We start from the raw sequence: 20523 nt of genomic DNA on the forward strand, positions 1-20523 counted from the left end.
AAGTGCAATTCACAAATTATTTTAATTGAGATTTTTGTATTCTGTTGTTTAAATAAGTAATAAAATATAAATACTCTATAAGATTTCTTTGATAAAAAGAAAGATATACCTTAAATATTTAGTTTCCTGAAAGAGTCTTAAGTTTTGAGTGACAAAGATAATTATGAAGTAGACCCAAGGTTTACTGCCTGTCTCAGGAATTTTAACTCATGTGGGGAATTCTTTATGATTTCAGGAAATCATTAGTTTTCTGATATACAATACATGCCCCCCAAAAGGAACTAGAACCTGAAAATTCTGGACCCAAGTAGTGTCAAAAGCCAAGAGTCTATCTTCATCTCTACATTTTCATGTATGCTCAAATAGAGAATGAAATTTTTATGCTTAATATGATGCTTCCCAAAGGAAAGTCTCTAAATGAAACTCCTTAGAGTGACATTTATTAAAGACTGAAGGGTCCAGAAGTCCCTGTTTTAAGCCAGGTCCTATGCTAAGTAGATGGAAAAGGAAATGACAACCCACTCCAGTGTTCTTGCCTGGAGAATCCCAGGGACAGGGGAGCCTGGTGGGCTGCCGTCTATGGGGTCTCACAGAGTCGGACATGACTGAAGTGACTTAGCAGCATGCTAAATAGAAAAATCCACTAGAGATTTCTGCCCTTTTCTGGAGATAAGCATACCAGTTATTCAAAATCAGTGCTATGCACCTGAGCCTAAGTGAACCAACTATACTCCTTTCCTGGAATCATGAGAACTCTTAACCTCCTGAAAGACAGCGTAGTAATGTGATTGAACCCAAGCACCATGGATTCTACCCAAGATCAGTCTGTCTTTCATATGGTTGAGAGACAAGTTCAACGGAGATGTTGCAGAAGTAAACAATTTCTTTTTTTCTTTTACCTTATTTTATTTTATTTATTTATTTTTTAATTGGAGGCTAATTATTTTACAATATTATATTGGTTGGTTTTGCCATATATTGACATGAATCCACCCCGGGTGTACATGAGCTCCCCTTCCTGAACCCCCCCTCCCACCTTCCTCCTCCCTTTATCCTCCCTCTGGGTCATCCCCACACACCAGTCCCAAGCATCCTGTAACGTGCATCGACCCTGAACTGGTGATTCGTTTCACATATGACAACCTACATGTTTCAATGCCATTCTCCCAAATCATCCCACCCTCACGCATTTCTGCAATTTATCTATGAATGTAGAGACGTCCTTTGTGGCTCAAGACAGGAAAGAAGCCACCTGCAATGCAGGAGACCTGGTTTGATCCCTAGGTGAAGAATATCGCCTGGAGAAGGAAATGGCAACCCACACCAGTATTCTTGCTTGGGCAATCCCATGGACAGAGGAGCCTGGTGGGCTTGACATTACTAAGTGACTAACACATAGCATCTGTGGATGTGCTATTGTTTTCTATGATAGGTTCCAAGACCCTGTGGTTCACTATGAGATGGACACCAGTCAAAACTCCATTGATTCTCTGACCTTCATGTGCCCCTACTCTCAATAGTGAACCACAGTGGCATTTTGCTTCTCCAGATATTAGTATCAGATCAGGACCAGTGTCCAGTCCACTCCTCCCCTGGCCTCACCAAGACTCTGATAAATGATCCCATGTCCCTTTCAAGAAGACCAGTATATATTTAGTGACTTAACAGAAATTTTCCTCAAAGAAATACAGCTTCCAGTTCAATGGGCTTTATGTTTTAGAATTGTCTCAAGATTAAATTCAGAAAGTAGTTTGGCAGCAAAAATTTATGATATCTTTCCTGGTTTACAGAAATTAGTCAAAATGGATATTTTCCTGGTTTCCTGGGTTTTCCTCATGAATATTATTTATCACAGCCATAGTGAAAAGAAGGTTTCCTAGGCTCTCTGAGAATAGAGATGGGGGCTGGTTGAGCAGAAATTACATGATAAATCCACTTGAAATTTCCATGCTCCCTGAAGTCTTTGGAAACTGTTTTTGCAGCTTCTCCAAGGATATACTGGCATTTCAGTTACATTTGCTGCAGGCCATCGAGTCCAGGTTTTATTCAACCAATCAAATAAAGTCTTAGAGCCATTCCTAGAAACATCGAGTCTACAATCTCATTTTTCTTTCTACATAAAATGTAGATTTATTATACTTGCCAAAGGAGGAAGACAAGAATTGGGAATGGGTGGTGAATGATGGAGTTGATCATTCTTTGAAAGTTGCCATCTTCTTTCTGACCCATTTCCTTTACCAGTTCTTCAGCACTTTTGGATTTATAATTATCTTGTACTCAAGCTTCACTTTCTAATGGGAGCCCAGGAGAACACCATTAGGGACGAACAGAGGCTAAATCCAAGACTACATCTAATACACGAACCCATGATGAAGCATTCATGTACCCAGCAGACTCTTTATCACTCTCAATTTTTAAAAATGTATTCCATAAAATACTGACTGAAAACTGCTAAGTCAAGTAAATTGGTACAATCTCATTTTAACACCCTTATTTTAAAATTCAGTCTCTTGAAATGTCATTTTCCTTCTACTCAGATCGAATCATCTTAGAATTCATTCTAAATTCTAAGGCATATGTTACCCAGGTTTCTATCTGTACAAAGTGACAAAAATCTTGCAATTCCTTTGGTTATTATATTTTATTCCCTAAAGACCGCTGCCATTAATTTTAATATTTATTCACTTTAAAGTCTGAAGCAGCATAAAAAAATTTCAGTTTAACACGATATTTTGCTTTGCTTTTCTAAGGCTGCATTTTATTTTAATCACTGAAAATTTAGTGAATGAAACAATCTGTGTTTTAAGTGTAAAGTACTGAAGCGCAGACGCGAGAGATGCCGGCCCCGGCAGCGCAGACGCGACAGACGCCGGCCCCAGCACAACTGGCCACGCAAAGAGGCGCGGCCCTGAGGAGCTACCCCACGCCTGAGGCCAGGGCCGGCGGCTGAGATGAGGTACCTCACGTCCAATAGTCGGTGGCAGCGCGGACGCAGGAGGGCCGAGAGGAGCTACTCCACGTTCAAGGTCAGGGGGGCGGCCTTGAGGAGATACCCCCTCATCCAAGGTAAGGTGCAGCAGCTGCGCTTTCTTGGAGCAGCTGTTAAGAGATATCCCACGCCCCAGGTAAGAGAAACCCAACTAAGACGGTAGGTATTGCTAGGGGGCATCAGAGGGCAGACACACTGAAATCATAATCACAGGAAGCTAGTGGATCTGATCACATGGACCATAGCCGAATGTGGTCCACTGGAGAAGGGAATGGCAAACCACTTCAGTATACTTGCCTTGAGAACCCCATGAACAGTATCAAAGGGCAAAATGATAGAATACTGAATGAGGAATTCCCCAGGTCGGTAAGTGCCCAGTATGCTACTGGAGATCAGTGGAGAAATAACTCTAGAAGGAATAAAGGGATGGAGCAAAAGCAAAACCAATACCCAGTTGTGGATGTGACTGGTGATAGAAGCAAGGTCCGGTGCTGTAAAGAGCAATAGTGTGTAGGAACCTGGAATGTTAGATCCCTGAATCAAGTAAAATTGCAAGTGGTCAAACAGGAGATGGCAAGAGTGAACGTCGACATTCTAGGAATCAGTGAATTAAAATGGACTGGAATGGGTGAATTTAACTCAGATGACCATTATACTTATTACTGTGGGCAGGAATCCCTTAGAAGAAATGGAGTAGCCATTGTGGTCAACAAAAGAGTCCGAAATGCAGTACATGGATGCAGTCTTAAAAATGACAGGATGATTTCTGTTCGTTTCCAAGGCAAACCATTCAATATTACAGTAATCCAGGCCTATTCCCCAACCAGTAATGCTGAAGAAGCTGAAGTTGAACGGTTCTATGAAGACCTACAAGACCTTTTAGAACTAACACTCAAAAAAGATGTCCTTTTCATTATAGGGGACTGGAATGCAAAAGTAGGAAGTCAAGAAACACCTGGAGTAACAGGCAAATTTGGCCTTAGAGCATGAAATGAAGCAGGGCAAAGGCTAATAGAGTTTTGCCAAGAGAATGCACTGGTTATAGCAAACACCCTCTTCCAACAACGCAAGAGAAGACTCTACACATGGACATCAACAGATGGTCAACACCGAAATCAGATTGATTATATTCTTTGCAGCCAAAGATGGAGAAGTTCGATACAGTTAGCAAAAACAAGACCAGGAGCTGACTGTGGCTCAGATCATGAACTCCTTATTGCCCAATTCACACTTAAATTGAAGAAAGTAGGGAAAACCATTAAACCATTCAGATATGACCTAAATCAAATCCCTTATGATTATACAGTGGAAGTGAGAAATAGATTTAAGGGACTAGATCTGATAGATAGAATGCCTGATGAACTCTGGACGGAGGTTCGTGACATTGTACAGGAGACAGGGACCAACACCACCCCCATGGAAAAGAAATGCAAAAAAGCGAAATGGCTGTCTGAGGAGGCCTTACAAATAGCTATGAAAAGAAGAGAAGCGAAAAGCAAAGGTGAGAAGGAAAGATATAAGCATCTGAATGCAGAGTTCCAAAGAATAGCAAGGAGAGATAAGAAAGCCTTCCTCAGTGATCAATGCAAAGAAATACAGGAAAACAACAGAATAGGAAAAACAAGAGAGCTCTTCAAGGAAATGTCCAAGGGAACATTTCATGCAAAGATGGGCTCGATAAAGGACAGAAATGGTATGGACCTAACAGAAGCGGAAGATATTAAGAAAAGGTGGCAAGAATACACAGAAGAACTGTACAAAAAAGATCTTCACGACCAAGATAGTCACGATAATGTGATCACTGACCTAGAGCCAGATATTTTGAAATGTGAAGTCAAGTGGGCCTTAGAAATCATCACTACGAACAAAGCTAGTGGAGGTGATGGAATTCCAGTTGAGCTATTTCAAATCTTGAAAGATGATGCTGTGAAAGTGCTGCACTCAATATGCCAGCAAATTTGGAAAACTCAGCACTGGCCACAGGACTGGAAAAGGTCAGTCTTCATTCCAATCCCAAAGAAAGGCAATGCCAAAGAATGCTCAAACTGCCACACAGTTGCACTCATCTCACACGCTAGTAAAGTCATGCTCAAAATTCTCCAAGCCAGGCTTCAGCAATATGTGAACCGTGAATTTCCAGATGTTCAAGCAGGTTTTAGAAAAGGCAGAGGCACTAGAGATCAAATTGCCAACATCCGCTGGATCATGGAGAAAGCAAGAGAGTTCCAGAAGAGCATCTATTTCTGCTTCATTGACTATGCCAAAGCCTTTGACTGTGTGGATCACAATAAACTGTGGAACATTCTGAAAGAGATGGGAATCCCAGACCACCTGACCTGCCTCTTGAGAAAGCTGTATGCAGGTCAGGAAGCAACAGTTAGAACTGAACATGGAACAACAGACTGGTTCCAAATAGGAAAAGGAGTACGTCAAGGTTGTATATTGTCACCTTGCTTATTAACTTATATGCAGAGTACATCATGAGGAATGCTGGGCTGGAAGAAGCACAAGGTGGAATCAAGATTGCTGGGAGAAATATCAATAACCTCAGATATGCAGATGACACTACCCTTATGGCAGAAAGTGAAGAGGAACACAAAAGCCTCTTGATGAAAGTGAAAGAGGACAGTGAAAAGGTTGGCTTGAAGCTCAACATTCAGAAAACGAAGATCATGGCATCTGGTCCCATCACTTCATGGGAAATAGATGGGGAAACAGTGGAAACAGTGTCAGACTTTATTTTTGGGGGCTCCAAAATCACTGTGGATGCTGATTGCAGCCATGAAATTAAAAGACGCTTACTTCTTGGAAGGAAAGTTATGACCAACCTTGATAGTATATTAAAAAGCAGATTCATTACTTTGCCAACAAAGGTCCATCTAGTCAAGGCTATGGTTTTTCCCATGGTCATGTATGGATGTGAGTTGGACTGTGAAGAAAGCTGATTGCCGAAGAATTAATGCTTTTGAACTGTGATGCTGGAGAAGACTCTTGAGAGTTCCTTGTACTGCAAGGAGATCCAACCAGTCCATTCTAAAGGAGATCGATCCTAGGTGTTCATTGGAAGGACTGATGCTAAAGCTGAAACTCCAATACTTTGGCCACTTCATGCGACGAGTTGACTCACTGGAAAAGACTCTGATGCTGGGAAAGGTTGGGGGCGGGAGGAGAAGGGGACGACAGAGAATGAGATGGCTGGATCACATCACTGACTCTGTGGACATGAGTTTGAGTGAACCCCGGGAGTTGTTGATGGACAGGGAGGCCTGGCGTGCTGTGATTCATGGGGTTGCAGAGAGTCGGACACGACTGAGCGACTGAAATGAACTGAACTGAACTGAATTAAGAAGATTTACTTGGAATATTTAAAGAATGTAAAATATTTAATTGATATTTTAAGTTGAATTTATATTTAAATAGTTTCCATATTATGTTTTATTAAATAGTCTAACAAATTAATTTCATTTTGCTTTAGCTTTTGTAAAATGATGATTAGAAAATTTGAAATACATAGGTGACCCACAGTTTATTTGTATTAACATCATTCTAGAAACAATAAGGAATGATAGGACTAGCTTATGGGCTAGAATAGCAATATACTTTAATTCAGGTATGTCAGCGGAGAGTATTGCATTTTCTTTGGACAAGGGGAGACAATAAACCTCAAACAAGAGAAGAAGAGCTGCTTCAAATCATAAGAGAGGTTTGGCAGAACTCAGGATTTGCTTCACTGGGGTATAGTCATATAATGTCATTTCAATTCTTACAACTCTACTTCTTCCTAATAAATGTACTAGTGAGAGATGTATATTTTTTTAGTATAGTCAAAAAAGATTTCCATTTTCTTACCTGGACCTTGGGCTAGATATTTAAAATCCTGAGCTCATTATTTCCTTTATTCAGGTTCTCCAGCTTATCTTTCACAAAAAGTCAAATCCATACTGTCTTTATTCTTATCAAAATCTTCTTTGGCAGAAATACTTGGACATTGAGAGCCTTGCCTTTTTTAAGCACTTGGTTAAGGAAGTCTAGAGGGATAATATACACAACAATTTTGTCACTGCATCCACTACACCACTAGTGTCCTCATTACCAACAGGGATCTTAATGACTTTAATTGAATAAGGAACTAATCCTAAATTTGCATTCTTAAGAACTTTTTACCCAGGAACTACTCTTGATGCACATACACACACATATACATGCATGCATATATACTTATGTCAGTTAGGATTCAGAACTACTATAAGTACAAGAAGTAAAGAATTTATCACAGGAATTGATACAAGTGTAGAAGGAGCTAGAAAAGTTTTGAAAACAAATCTGCTAAACATATTAGGTATACATGAATGAGTTGCTTTCTGCAGAAAGCTAGGTACATTCAGCTTCTGGGATGGAATCAGAAAGGAAGAAGATAAAGAAATTTATGGAAGATGGTTTATAACCTTTGGCTACTGCATCTGTGTACTTGCAGTAAAGTATCTAGTGGTGAACTTGAAATAACTTTGTCAGCGGGGTTGGTAGAATGGAGAGCTGGACATGGAGCTGGGGGAAGTGAGGAGAAATTAGGACCCTCTAGTATCACTGTTTCGGAGAAGGCAATGGCAAGCCACTCCAGTACTCTTGCCTAGAAAATCCCATGGATGGAGGAGCCTGGTAGGCTGCAGTCCGTGGGGTCGCTAAGGGTCGGACACGACTGAGCGACTTCACTTTCACTTTTCACACATTGGAGAAGGAAATGGCAACCCACTCCAGTGTTCTTGCCTGGAGAATCCCAGGGACGGGGGAGCCTGGTGGGCTTCCATCTATGGGGTCGCACAGAGTCGGACACGACTGAAGCGACTTAGCAGCAGCAGCAGCAGCAGCAGTATCACTGTTTACCTGTCATTGCCCTTAAAGTGTAGAACTACAGAACAGAAAATGACTACCGTTTCACATTTGTGCCCAGAGCTTCTACATTTCTTATGTAACCAACTCTAAACTGAAAGTAGTAGGGGAGAGGATTCTGGGAAATAGAGTGTAAGCTTAGCTAAGTAGCAATAGTACAAAATTACCATGGAACATCTTACCATCTGTGCTTATCTAAGTGTGGAGAATATTTAATTATTAGTTGATATTTTAAGAAATGAATACATTATGTAAGTGACCGCAAGAATAAGTTAACTCAAAATTCCATAAGGATATTGTTTTCTATGGCAAAGTGACACTTTTTGTAAAAATTATAATAAAGAACAAAAGGAGGGCAAGATAATTATAGAAGGAATATCAGCTCTGAAAGTTATTCAAATATATTACAAATCTGTAGTGATTAACACATTGAGATACTGAGTAAAGAATAGGCAGACAAGCTTACTCTATTAGTGAAAAGCATATTCTTGTATAAATTGAAATTCAATATGAAGAAAGATTAAGTACAATTCAATTGTGTAATTTTAATAACTCAATTGTTTTATAAAACAAGTTCAGTTCAGCTCAGTCGTGTCCAACTCTTTGCAACCCCATGAATCACAGCACGCCAGGCCTCCCTGTCCATCAACAACTCCCGGAGTTCACTCAAACTCATGTCCATCGAGTCGGTGATGCCATCCTGCCATCTCATTCTCTGTCATCCCCGTCTCTTCCCGCCCCCAATCCCTCCTAGCACCAGACTGTTTTCCAGTGAGTCAACTTGTCGCATGAGGTGGCCAAAGTATTGGAGTTTCAGCTTTAGCATCAGTCCTTCCAAAGAACACCCAGGATTGACCTCCTTTAGAATGGACTGGTTGGATCTCCTTGCAGTCCAAGGGACTCTCAAGAGTCTTCTCCAGCACCACAGTTCAAAAGCATCGATTCTTCGGCAATCAGCTTTCTTCACAGTCCAACTCTCACATCCATACACGACCACGGGAAAAACCATAGCCTTGACTAGACGGACCTTGGTTGGCAAAGTAGTGTCTCTGCTTTTCAATATACCATCCAGGTTGGTCATAACTTTCCTTCCAAGGAGTAAGCATCTTTTAATTTCATGGCTGCAAGTTAGGAATAGAAAAAGAGAGCATTTAATTTTCTTGCCTGCTTTTTACACCAGAACAAATTGCAGTTAGACTAGAAGAAAATGTAAAAATGAATACATATTCATAAACACACATGGACAAATCCAAATATAAAATAGATGTTGGGATGATGGTATATAATAAAGCTATGCAGAGCCCTATATTTAAAAGTGATAGAACAATGGTTGTGCCATAGGTAATATAATCTGTAATGACTACATTTGAAGAGGGTAGTGGCAACCCACTCCAGTACTCTTGCCTGGAAAATCCCATTGACAGAGGAGCCTGGTAGGCTGCAGTCCATGGGGTCACTAAGAGTCGGACCCAACTGAGCGACTTCCCTTGCACTTTTCACTTTCATGCATTGGAGAAGGAAATGGAAACCCACTCCAATGTTCTTGCCTGGAGAATCCCAGGGACGGGGGAGCCTGGTGGGCTTCCGTCTATGGGGTTGCACAGAGTCGTACACGACTGAAGGAGCTTAGCAGCAGCAGCAGCAATGACTACATTTAATGTAAAAATAAAGTAGTAAATGCAAAGGGTTTATAGGAAAGTGTTAATATCAAGTGCTCTCAACTCATGCAATGAGACTTTTAAGAAGGGAGGCAGAAAAATTGGTGAGGTGGGAAGGAAATTACAATAAATAAGGAATAATTACAATAATTAACAATCCAAGGAAGCAATACTTTTTAGTCTGTAGCCTGCTGCTGCTGCCAAGTCACTTCAGTCGTGTCCAACTCTGTGTGACCCCGTAGATGGAAGCCCACCAGGCTTCCCCGTCCCTGGGATTCTCCAGGCAAGAACACTGGAGTGGGTTGCCATTTCCTTCTCCAACGTGTGAAAGTGAAAAGTGAAAGTGAAGTCTCTCAGTCGTGTCCGACCCTTAGCGACCCCACGGACTGCAGCCCACCAGGCTCCTCCATCCATGGGATTTTCCAGGCAAGAGTACTGGAGTGGCTTGCCATTGCCTTCTCCGAGTCTGTAGCCTACTCTCTAACAATTCCCTTATAAAAACTTTAGAAAATTTTCAAATATGCACAAAAATAATTCATAAAGATGTCACGTTGATTCTAAATTAAAAATAACTAAAGTACTGTTCATGTCATCAAAAGATGAGGAAAAATAAAATGCAAATGAAAGATTCTTCTAAGTTTTAAAGGAAATAACTATGTCTTATTTGTATTAGCGTAGATATATCTCTAAGTTTAATATTAAGTGAAAAAACTGTCTGTGAGGTCATACACAGTGCTACCATTTACATGAATTAAAAATCACAATTCCATTCCAGTGAAATTATTGAATTTAAAGTGATTAATTTGGACTCTAAGACAATAAGGCTTCTGGTACTCACCTTGTCTCTGAGTAGGTTATTTCAACTTAAATACCTCATATGTTTGATTAAAATTAACATTTAAGATAAATAATATCAATGATATATTTAAAACTGTGTTATGGGAACAAAGTTTCTTGTTATATGTTTCCTTGTCTTTCTTTTGTTAAACTGAGAGGGAAAATTGGCGGGAAAAGAGTATTAAGAAACGTTATGCTAGGAGAGGTCGTTGCACATATTATCCACATTCAGGGTGAAGTCATGCAAACAGTTCTTACTTCCACAATAGGAATCAGTACTTGAACTTGAAATATTTCAAAGATTATTCAAAGTATAGAATCATTAATGAGCCAAAATCAAATCCCCAGCATGGAATTTTATAGCACTAAATTTAGACACACCATCTTTCTGGAAAGATCACACACAGGTTTTCTTTCTGGATCAAGATGCTTTTTAATGGACATACTAATGGTCCATATATTTTAATAAAGGAATGGAGCACTCGTTCTCATATCTGTTTGGTCCTCACACCATAAATATTGGGGTCGACTTAGGGTGGGATAACCAAATAGAGGGTGGCAACAAGAATGTGAATATAGCAGGATATGTTTTGCCCAGAAGGAGAAGACTGAGGGAAGATAGAAAACACAGAGGACAGCAACATGGGAGCCACATGTGTTTAGAGCTTTTAGCTGTGCGTCTCGGGACGGCAGACAGAAAACAGCACAGAGAATGCAAATATAGGAGATGCCAACGAGGACTAGGTGCAGGAGGAAAAAAAGACGATAAAGAGCCCGTAGTTACCATTGACGCAAATGGTTCCACAGGACAGTTTTGCAATTCCCAAGTGCTCACAGTAGGAATGAAGTATAATTACATGAGCCTGGCAAAGGGTAGGCAGTAGATGAGATAGATCATGGGAAGTGTAAGCGTTCTTACACTTACAGTGTAAGTGTAAGTGTTCTGCTAGAACTGAACAAATTAAAGTGTACAAACTCATGCCCAGCAACATGCAAGATGTCAAGATGGTCATGTAGTGAAGTGGAACACAGATTACCACATAACGGTCAAATGCCATGGCCACCAGGACCTCAGCCTTCATGCCAGTGAAAGCATGGATCAAAACATCTGGGCCACACAATCTCCAAAATTAATCTAATGAAGAAGGTAATCTCAGAAGATACCCAGCATACAGGGTGCTGAAGTTTGTCGAAAGGGCCAAATCAATTGTTGAAAGGATGGCCAGAAAGTAGAACATGGGCTCCCGGAGAGTCTGGTCCATATCGATGACCAGCGGAATTGTGACATTGCCCATTAAAGCCACAAGGTAAACAGAGCAGAAAGGCAGGAAGATCCAGCCATGGACCTCTTCCAGACCTGGGATTCTGATGAGGAAAATGTGATTGGGTGAAAAATGTTCCTATTGTGACAAAACATCCTTCTAAATCACGGAGTAGGAAAAGTTGTCACTGCTAGAAGGAGGAAGAAAAAAAGAAATTTCAGTAAGAATTTGTTATTTAAAAAATGATTAACTTAGCACTTCAATATAATATGAAATGAAAAATTTTGCTTTGGAAGGTTATTATTTTTTTCAAATTCTAAATCAAGCCATAGTGTTTTAAATGGCCCAGTGTAAAGAACGTAATACTTATACAGATTTAGTCCTATTTTTTTTTAACATGTTAGGTTTATCATCCCTAGAGGAAGAAATGGCAGCCTATTCCAGTATACTTGCCAGGAAATTTTACACAGCCAGAGAAGTCTGGCAGACTATAGTCACAGAAAATCAGACATGATTGAGCACACATGAAGGTTTATTATCAAGCCCATGGCAAACCTATAAAACATAGAACATAGTATAAAGTATGGAATAATTTAGCAGTCCCCATACCTTTTATGAAGTCCCTATCTGAAGAGGGACACATGAAAAATCAAGGATACACATATGAGAATGAAGACACAACCCAAAATGAAATAGGCAAGTGAGAAAGTAAAATCACAGGCATGAATGCACACAACACTTCCATAATTAGAAAATGCAGAAATTCTCTAATGATTAGAGAATTGTCATTTTTTGACAAAGAGAAAATTCCAAAATCAAACCGAGTATCCTGTCAAAAAGACAGAAACAAAATATCAGAGTTACATATTATCACAAGAAAAAAGCACAAACATTCAGAGATGCCTGACCAAGAACAGGCACCGGTGGACACATACCTCTGTACTTGAAAGCACCCAGAGCCCAGAAAGAAAGGTGATAATAAAAGGAGAATAATACAATTCTCTAGATTTCCATTGATGTCGCTATTTTCCCAAAGTCATTCCATTTCATAATGGCTCATTTTAGATTGTTGTGTTTGAGGTCATTTCTAGTGGTATGTGACAACTTCTTTTTTTTTTTTTTTTGTGACAACTTCTTTATTCACTCTTCACTCTACATCAGTTCCTCTGAGAAAACCTGATAATTTGATCACTGTTTCAGAACTAGAGACTGAGTTCACGCCTTCTGCCTGATTAAGGCAACAGAAATGTGGGTAGAAGACAAATTAGAAGGCTTCAGGTCATTATGGATCTGGCGAAGGCACATTAAAACTGTCCAGAATAACAAGGTATTATAGGAATGGTCATTGTTTTCTGTAATTATCTAGTGGAAATAAAGAAGAGTACTGTTGCAGTGCCTTCAAAATGACAGAAAAGCTATCAGGAGAAGCCCCATAAACTTAAATAATGAAACAAAAGAACTTTCTCCGGGACCTCAACTTGAGGCAGAGTGGTTCAAGATCAGGATAAAGTATCACAGACTTCTGTTTTCACCCACAGTATAACTCTATATTTCCGTGGCAAATATATCATGTTGAGAAAATAAAATAAGTGTTGTAATCATTATGAATTTAGAGAGGGAGAGAGTGTACTTTGACAGAGAGAGAGATAGAGGAAGAAAGAAGGAAAAACTGCATTTTGCAATGCTCCTGTATGTGTGTTTATTGAACAGTGAAATTCAGTAATTGCCATTGGCCACTGTCAAGGTGCTGGTCAAGAGCAAGCCGTCTAGACATTGTGATGCCTACTTTGGATTCATCTCTGGAAATAAACTCTCAGTAACGAGTCACTCTTTACCTCAGACTTTCATTGGGCTTCATATGTGTGTTTCATTCAATCCCTATAACCTCTTGCAGAAGCAGAAATTCTACTCTATCAATCAGGTATATTACTGTTCTTGTAAGTAGATTTTAAAAGTCTTGGATCTTCTAATATTCTTAAAGATACCCAATCTCCATTTAGAATTTACAAGATCCTCATCCCCACCCCCGCCCCATCAAGCATATCATATCAAGATTGTAGTTCTCAGCCACCTTGGATCATACTTCCTTCATCTGACTTCAGTATACACCCACATCAAGAGAAAATTCACACATGATGCTTCATTCTTCCACAGGAATAGAGATACACAATAGATATCAAGGAATAAAACTCTATGTCCATTTTTTATACAGTACAAAGAGAGAAGTTTTATGTTGAGGTTCAGTTCAGTTCAGTTCAGTCGCTCAGTCGTGTCCGACTCTTTGCGACCCCATGAATCACAGCACACCAGGCCTCCCTGTCCATCAACAACTCCCGGAGTTCACTCAAACTCATGTCCATCGAGTCCGTGATGCAATCCAGCCATCTCATTCTCTGTTTTCCCCTTCTCCTCCCACCCCCAATCCTTCCCAGCATCAAAGTCTTTTCCAGTGAGTCAACTCGTCACATGAGGTGGCCAAAGTATTGGAGTTTCAGCTTTAGCATCAGTCCTTCCAATGAACACCCAGGATTGATCTCCTTTAAAATGGACTGGTTGGATCTCCTTGCAGTACAAGGGACTCTCAAGAGTCTTCTCCAGCACCACATTTCAAAAGCATCAATTTTTCGGCGATCAGCTTTATTCACAGTCAAACTCACATCCGTACATGACCACGGGAAAAACCATTGCCTTGACTAGACGGACCTTGGTTGGCAAAGTAATGTCTCTGCATTTTAATATGCTATCTAGGTTGGTCATAACTTTCCTTCCAAGGAGTAAGCGTCTTTTAATTTCATGGCTGCAATCAGCATTCACAGTGATTTTGGAGCCCAAAAAATAAAGTCTGACACTGTTTCCACTGTTTCCCCATCTATTTCCCATGAAGTGATGGGACCAGATGCCATGATCTTCGTTTTCTGAATGTTGAGCTTCAAGCCAACCTTTTCACTCTCCTCTTTCACCTTCATCAAGAGGCTTTTGAGTTCCTCTTCACTTTCTGCCATAAGGGTAGTGTCATCTGCATATCTGAGAGTCCCGGCAATCTTGATTCCAGCTTGTGCTTCTTCCAGCCCAGCGTTCCTCATGATGTACTCTGCATATAAGTTAAATAAACAGGGTGACAATATACAACCTTGACGTACTCCTTTTCCTGTTTGGAACCAGTCTGTTGTTCCATGTACAGTTCTGACTGTTGCTTCCTGACCTGCATACAGGTTTCTCTACAGGCAGGTCAGGTGGTCTAGGATTCCCATCTCTTTCAGAATTTTCCATAGTTTATTGTGATCCACACAGTCAAAGGCTTGGCATAGTCAATGAAGCAGAAATAGATGTTTTTCTGGAACTCTCTTGCTTTCTCCATGATCCAGCGGATGTTGGCAATTTGATGTCTGGTTCCTCTGCCTTCTCTAAAACCTGTTTGAATATCTGGAAGTTCACAGTTCACATATTGCTGAAGCCTGGCTTGGAGAATTTTGAGCATGTTCATTTCCAAATCAAACCATTCAATATTACAGTAATCCAGTCCTATGCCCCAACCAGTAATGCGGAAGAAGCCGAAGTTGAATGGTTCTGTGAAGACCTACAAGACCTTTTAGAACTAACACTCAAAAAAGATGTCCTTTTCATTATAGGGGACTGGAATGCAAAAGTGGGAATTCAAGAAACACCTGGAGTAACAGGCAAATTTGGCCTTGGAGCACGGAATGAAGTAGGGCAAAGGCTAATAGAGTTTTGCCAAGAGAATGCACTGGTCATAGCAAACACCCTCTTCCAACAACACAAGAGAAGACTCTACACATGGACATCACCAGATGGTTGACACCAAAATCAGATTGATTTTATTCTTTGCAGCCAAAGATGGAGAAGCTGTATACAGTTAGCAAAAACAAGACCAGGAGCTGACTGTGGCTCAGATCATGAACTCCTTATTGCCCAATTCAGACTGAAATTGAAGAAAGTAGGGAAAACCACTAGACCATTCAGATATGACCTAAATCAAATCCCTTATGATTATACAGTGGAAGTGAGAAATAGATTTAAGGGACTAGATCTGATAGAGTGCCTGATGAACTCTGGACGGAGGTTTGTGACATTGTACAGGAGACAGGGACCAAGACCATCCCCATGGAAAAGAAATTCAAAGCCCAGCATAGAAGACCCCATTTTCAGCCCGAGCTCTCCCTGTCTTCCTTCACTGACCAGGTGTTTTAGGTTCATTGAATGTTTAGCTTCAGGGATTCCAATCTGTGAGTCAGTGGTCCCACGATCTTCTGTCCATGATTGCTTCCTTTTCAAAATGATCCATATATATATCACAAAGGCCATACAGAAGTGGTAAAAATCGTCAATCCTGAAACTGAACTGTCTCACTTCAAATACTGGACTTCCCATGTACCAGCTATATCACCATCAGTGGTTTATTAGTTATATCTTAGTTTTCTCAACTGTATAATTAGCGATGATAATAATACCAATTCCCTAGAGGTATTTTGAAAAGCAAATTAAGTAGTAGATATCAGATATCAGTCATTTAGTATAATATCTGGCTTGTTTTTTTATTAATTGATTTATTTTTGGCTGTACTGGATCTTCCTTGCTGCACTGGCTTTCTCTAGTTGCAGCGAGCAGAGGCTGCTCTCTAATTGAAGCACATGAGCTCAGTCCTTGAGGGGTCCTGGCTTTGTTGCTCTGCAGCATGTAGAATCCTCTTGCACCAGCTATTGAATCGAAGTCCCCTGCACTGGCAGGCAGATTCCCAACCAATGAACCACCTGGGAAGCCTGATATATGGCATATTTTAAGTGACTAATTAAGAGCTAGCTCACAACACCACCTTCATAAAGTTGGACCTATATAAACTATACTGAGAAATCGCTCATGCCACAGAGTCTGGAACATTTGATCTGACAGTTCTCATTTATTTAAAAATTTTTTTCATTAGTTTTGAATTGAACGTACACATAGTTATTATTCTCACTGGAATAAATTTATTTTGAGTGCAAAAATTATAGCTCTTTACATTTAAGCAGATGTTTTTAATAATTAAGAAAAAACAACATCAGGCTTAAGATATAAAGCAGATGATTTAAAGGCTGCAGATATAAAGCATGGAATTAAATATTTCTTTTGATTCTTGTCTTTCCAGTTATATCTCCCAAACCTTAAAGTTGACTGTTACAAAATTTAAAATTTCACACATAATATGAAGTATAAATATATTCACTCAGTTGTGTCCAACTCTTTGCAACCCCATGAACTGTAGCCTATGATGCTCCTCTCTCCAAGGAATTCTCCAGGCAAGAATACTGTAGTGGGTTGTCATTTCCTTCTCCAGGGCATCTTCTTGACCGAGGGATTGAAACTAGGTCTCCTTCATTGCAGGCAAATTCTTTACCATCTGAGCCACAGGGAAGTCTATACATACATACATACATATATACATACATATATATATATATACACACACATGTGTGTATGTATATATCTCTGTAAATATATGTTCTAAAATTGTTTAATATGTATATATTCAAACATAGCATTTTTTTTGAGAGCATGGGCATGTAACTGATAAGTTTAATCAGAATTATTTTTTGAACATAAGCTGAGAAATATTAGGGAAGTTCATACCCCTTTTTCTGCTACTTTGGAATGAAGAAGCATCTATTTTAAGGAGTTGCTGGTTAGATGTTTTAGAATCATGACAAGAGCAGCCTTAGACACAAGTGAGTCACAGAATGTCAGCTCTGAAATACTTTAAAAAACATACTGCCTAGTTATCAAAAAATATCAGAACAACTTCTTCTTGGTAACAAGGAACTCAGACCAATATTTTTATTGCACTTTGTTTTAAGGTGAGAGAAAATCTCCCTTAATGTTTAAGTAAGTTAAGTAAAATTATTGGGAGTTTTTGTTTGTTTGATTTGTTTTTTTACTTATAATTCAAAATTATGTAAAGATAATACTTAAGAATTTTTTTCCCCATGAGACCTTCCTATTTTAAGCCTTTATCACATTGTTATAGTTAGGACTGATATTACTTAATGTGATATTAGGTAAGAGGTATTTTCAAAGTGTATTTTACTTTCTCAATGTCTTTAGTCTTTGAAATAGCCCTGCAGCATAGATACTATGTTTATTTCCATTATCCATATGGAAAACTTGAGCTATAGAAAATTTTAGCAGCAACAAAGAATTTGAACCCATATGTCTGATTCCAAAATCTATATTATTATTCAATATATTATATTGCCTTCTTTCTCTGTATTTACTTGAGCTTATTTCATGTTTCAACAAGCATGTTAAAGTTTACTGAAGTGTATTATAAGGTCTTCACTTATACTTTTGCATGTAACTACATACACACCTGAAAATATAAATATGAGGGGTAAGAAGTGCCTTTCGGAATGCCTACTAAGAACACACCTCATACCTCCATTTCATTTCAGTGTATGGGTCTCTGTAACCATAAGAATAGTCTTGGTTTATAATTTTCAGATATAGCTTCCAGGCTTAGAAGTTGATATTCACAAAATCAATTTGTTTGCATGGTTTTGCTTTAAGCTGCAATCTGACTCCTGATGTGTGGTAGTGTCTCTTTTTCATATTCTCACTTATTGGGTGCAGAAGACAATTCCAGGCTTATTCTGATACTACCTGAAGTCAAGCCACCTTGTTCTGTACTGCCACCACTTCTTATTTAGAATAGTAACTCTGGAACTTGTGGAAAAGTATTATGGAGAAATGAATGAGAATTACTTATAGAGAGATAACTAAAATTTCTCACGTGAAGAAATTGATGGAACATCCATGTTAAGTGAAGTTTCATTTTTCAGCCACCCAAGCTTTCTGACTCTCACTCTGGCTTTACTACTGAGATCAAATGCTAGACTGAAAACAGTGTTCCTTTAAGGTCAGGAAAGGAGTTCCAAGGGAATCCAATGCACTATGCTAACCTTCTGGAATGACAATTCCTAAGTCAAACCATGGGAAAAATCAAAGAAGCCTAAAATTTTTGTTTTGTTTAGAATAGGGTAACTACAAACCAGGGTACTTAGAAAATGAACACTTAATTAATTAATCTTAGGAAAGTTAAATCAGAAAGCATAAAAATGTAGAAAAAGGAAAGTATTGAAAGTGTGAAATTTTTAAAAAGTGATCAAAAGCAAAGATCAAGAAAGCAGAATTATGTTATAATTGATTACAATCCTTCTACCTGGTAATTTTATATAAAATTATACAACCTGGATAAATGATCTAAAAATGTACCAGGAAGAAAATGAAAGCATAGGTAGTATCTTTCTAGTTAAAAAATAATATCAGTATCTATTCATAGAGAAATATGTAAATAAAATCAATGGTATTAAACAAAATACGTAGTAAGGTTTCTAACTTAATTAACATGATCTAACTAAAATGGTGTGATTGGTTATAAAGCGAAAAATTCATGTACTGTAATGTCAAAAAGCACACAATAAAATTTGCCTCTGGAAAAATGAGAAGATCTGTTGCAACAGTGTTAAAGATGATTTCAACTTTAATTTAACAAGCATTAACTTGAGATTACTGGAGTGTTAAAATTCATTAATTAATGAGTTGTAGGAAGAAATATATTTATTATAATTTTACTTTAATTTTTTTTAAGTCTGAAAAAGAAAATAACTTGTTAACAATAGAAAATAATGTGACAAGTTGGATGCTGCAAAACCCTACTGTTTGGTCTAAGAAAATCTTATTGTAGAATCAGTTGAAAGTCCTTGGTCATGAAGAAATTGACTAATCATTGACTGATTGGATAAATTGAACATTAATCAGGAAGGCACTAGAAATAGATCATGGGTTTAAGATGATCTAAACAGGAGATGCAAGAGTGAACGTCAACATTCTAGGAATCAGTGAACTAAAATGGACTGGAATGGGTGAATTTAACTCAAATGACCATTATATCTACTACTGTGGGCAGGAATCCCTTAGAAGAAATGGAGTAGCCATCATGGTCAACAAAAGAGTCTGAAACGCAGTACTTGGATGCAATCTTAAAAACAACAGAATGATTTCTGTTCGTTTCCAAGGCAAACCATTCAATTTTACAGTAATCCAGGCCTATGCCCCAACCAGTAATGCTAAAGAAGCCTAAGTTGAATGGTTCTATGAAGACCTATAAGACCTTTTAGAACTAACACCCAAAAAAGATGTCCTTTTCATTATAGGGGACTGGAATGCAGAAGTAGGAAGTCAAGAAACACCTGGAGTAACAGGCAAATTTGGCCTTGGAGCACGAAATGAAGTAGGGCATAGGCTAATAGAGTTTTGCCAAGAAAACGCACTGGTCATAGCAAACACCCTGTTTCAACAACACAAGAGAAGACTCTACACATGGACATCACCAGATGGTCGACACTGAAATCAGATTGATTCTATTCTTTGCAGCCAAAGATGGAGAAGCTCGGTACAGTTAGCAAAAACAAGACCAGGAGCTGACTGTGGCTCAGATCATGAACTCTTTATTGCCCAATTCAGACTTAAATTGAAGAAAGTAGGGAAAACCACTATATCATTCAGATATGACCTAAATCAAATCCCTTATGATTATACAGTGGAAGTGAGAAATAGATTTAAGGGACTAGATCTGATAGATATAGTGCCTGATGAACTCTGGATGGAGGTTCATGACATTGTACAGGAGACAGGGAACAAGACCATCCCCATGGAAAAGAAATGTAAAAAAGCAAAATGGCTGTCTGAGGAGGCCTTACAAATAGCTGAAAAAAGAAGAGAAGCGAAAAGCAAAGGAGAAAAGGAAAGATATAAGCATCTGAATGCAGAGTTCCAAGAATAGCAAGGAGAGATAAGAAAGCCTTCCTCAGTGATCAATGCAAAGAAATAGAGGAAAACA

At 38.9% G+C, this 20523-nt stretch overlaps 1 pseudogene; it reads right to left on the bottom strand.

The window, feature by feature from the left end:
• Positions 1-10567: 10567 nt before the first annotated feature.
• LOC129553638 (olfactory receptor 52J3-like) lies at positions 10568-11788 on the bottom strand (annotated as a pseudogene).
• Positions 11789-20523: the final 8735 nt, after the last annotated feature.

Source organism: Moschus berezovskii, chromosome 14, assembly GCF_049115385.1.
Source record: "Moschus berezovskii isolate FMDL1 chromosome 14, NW_MosBer_1.0, whole genome shotgun sequence".
In the NCBI taxonomy this organism is placed as follows: Eukaryota; Metazoa; Chordata; class Mammalia; order Artiodactyla; family Moschidae; genus Moschus; species Moschus berezovskii.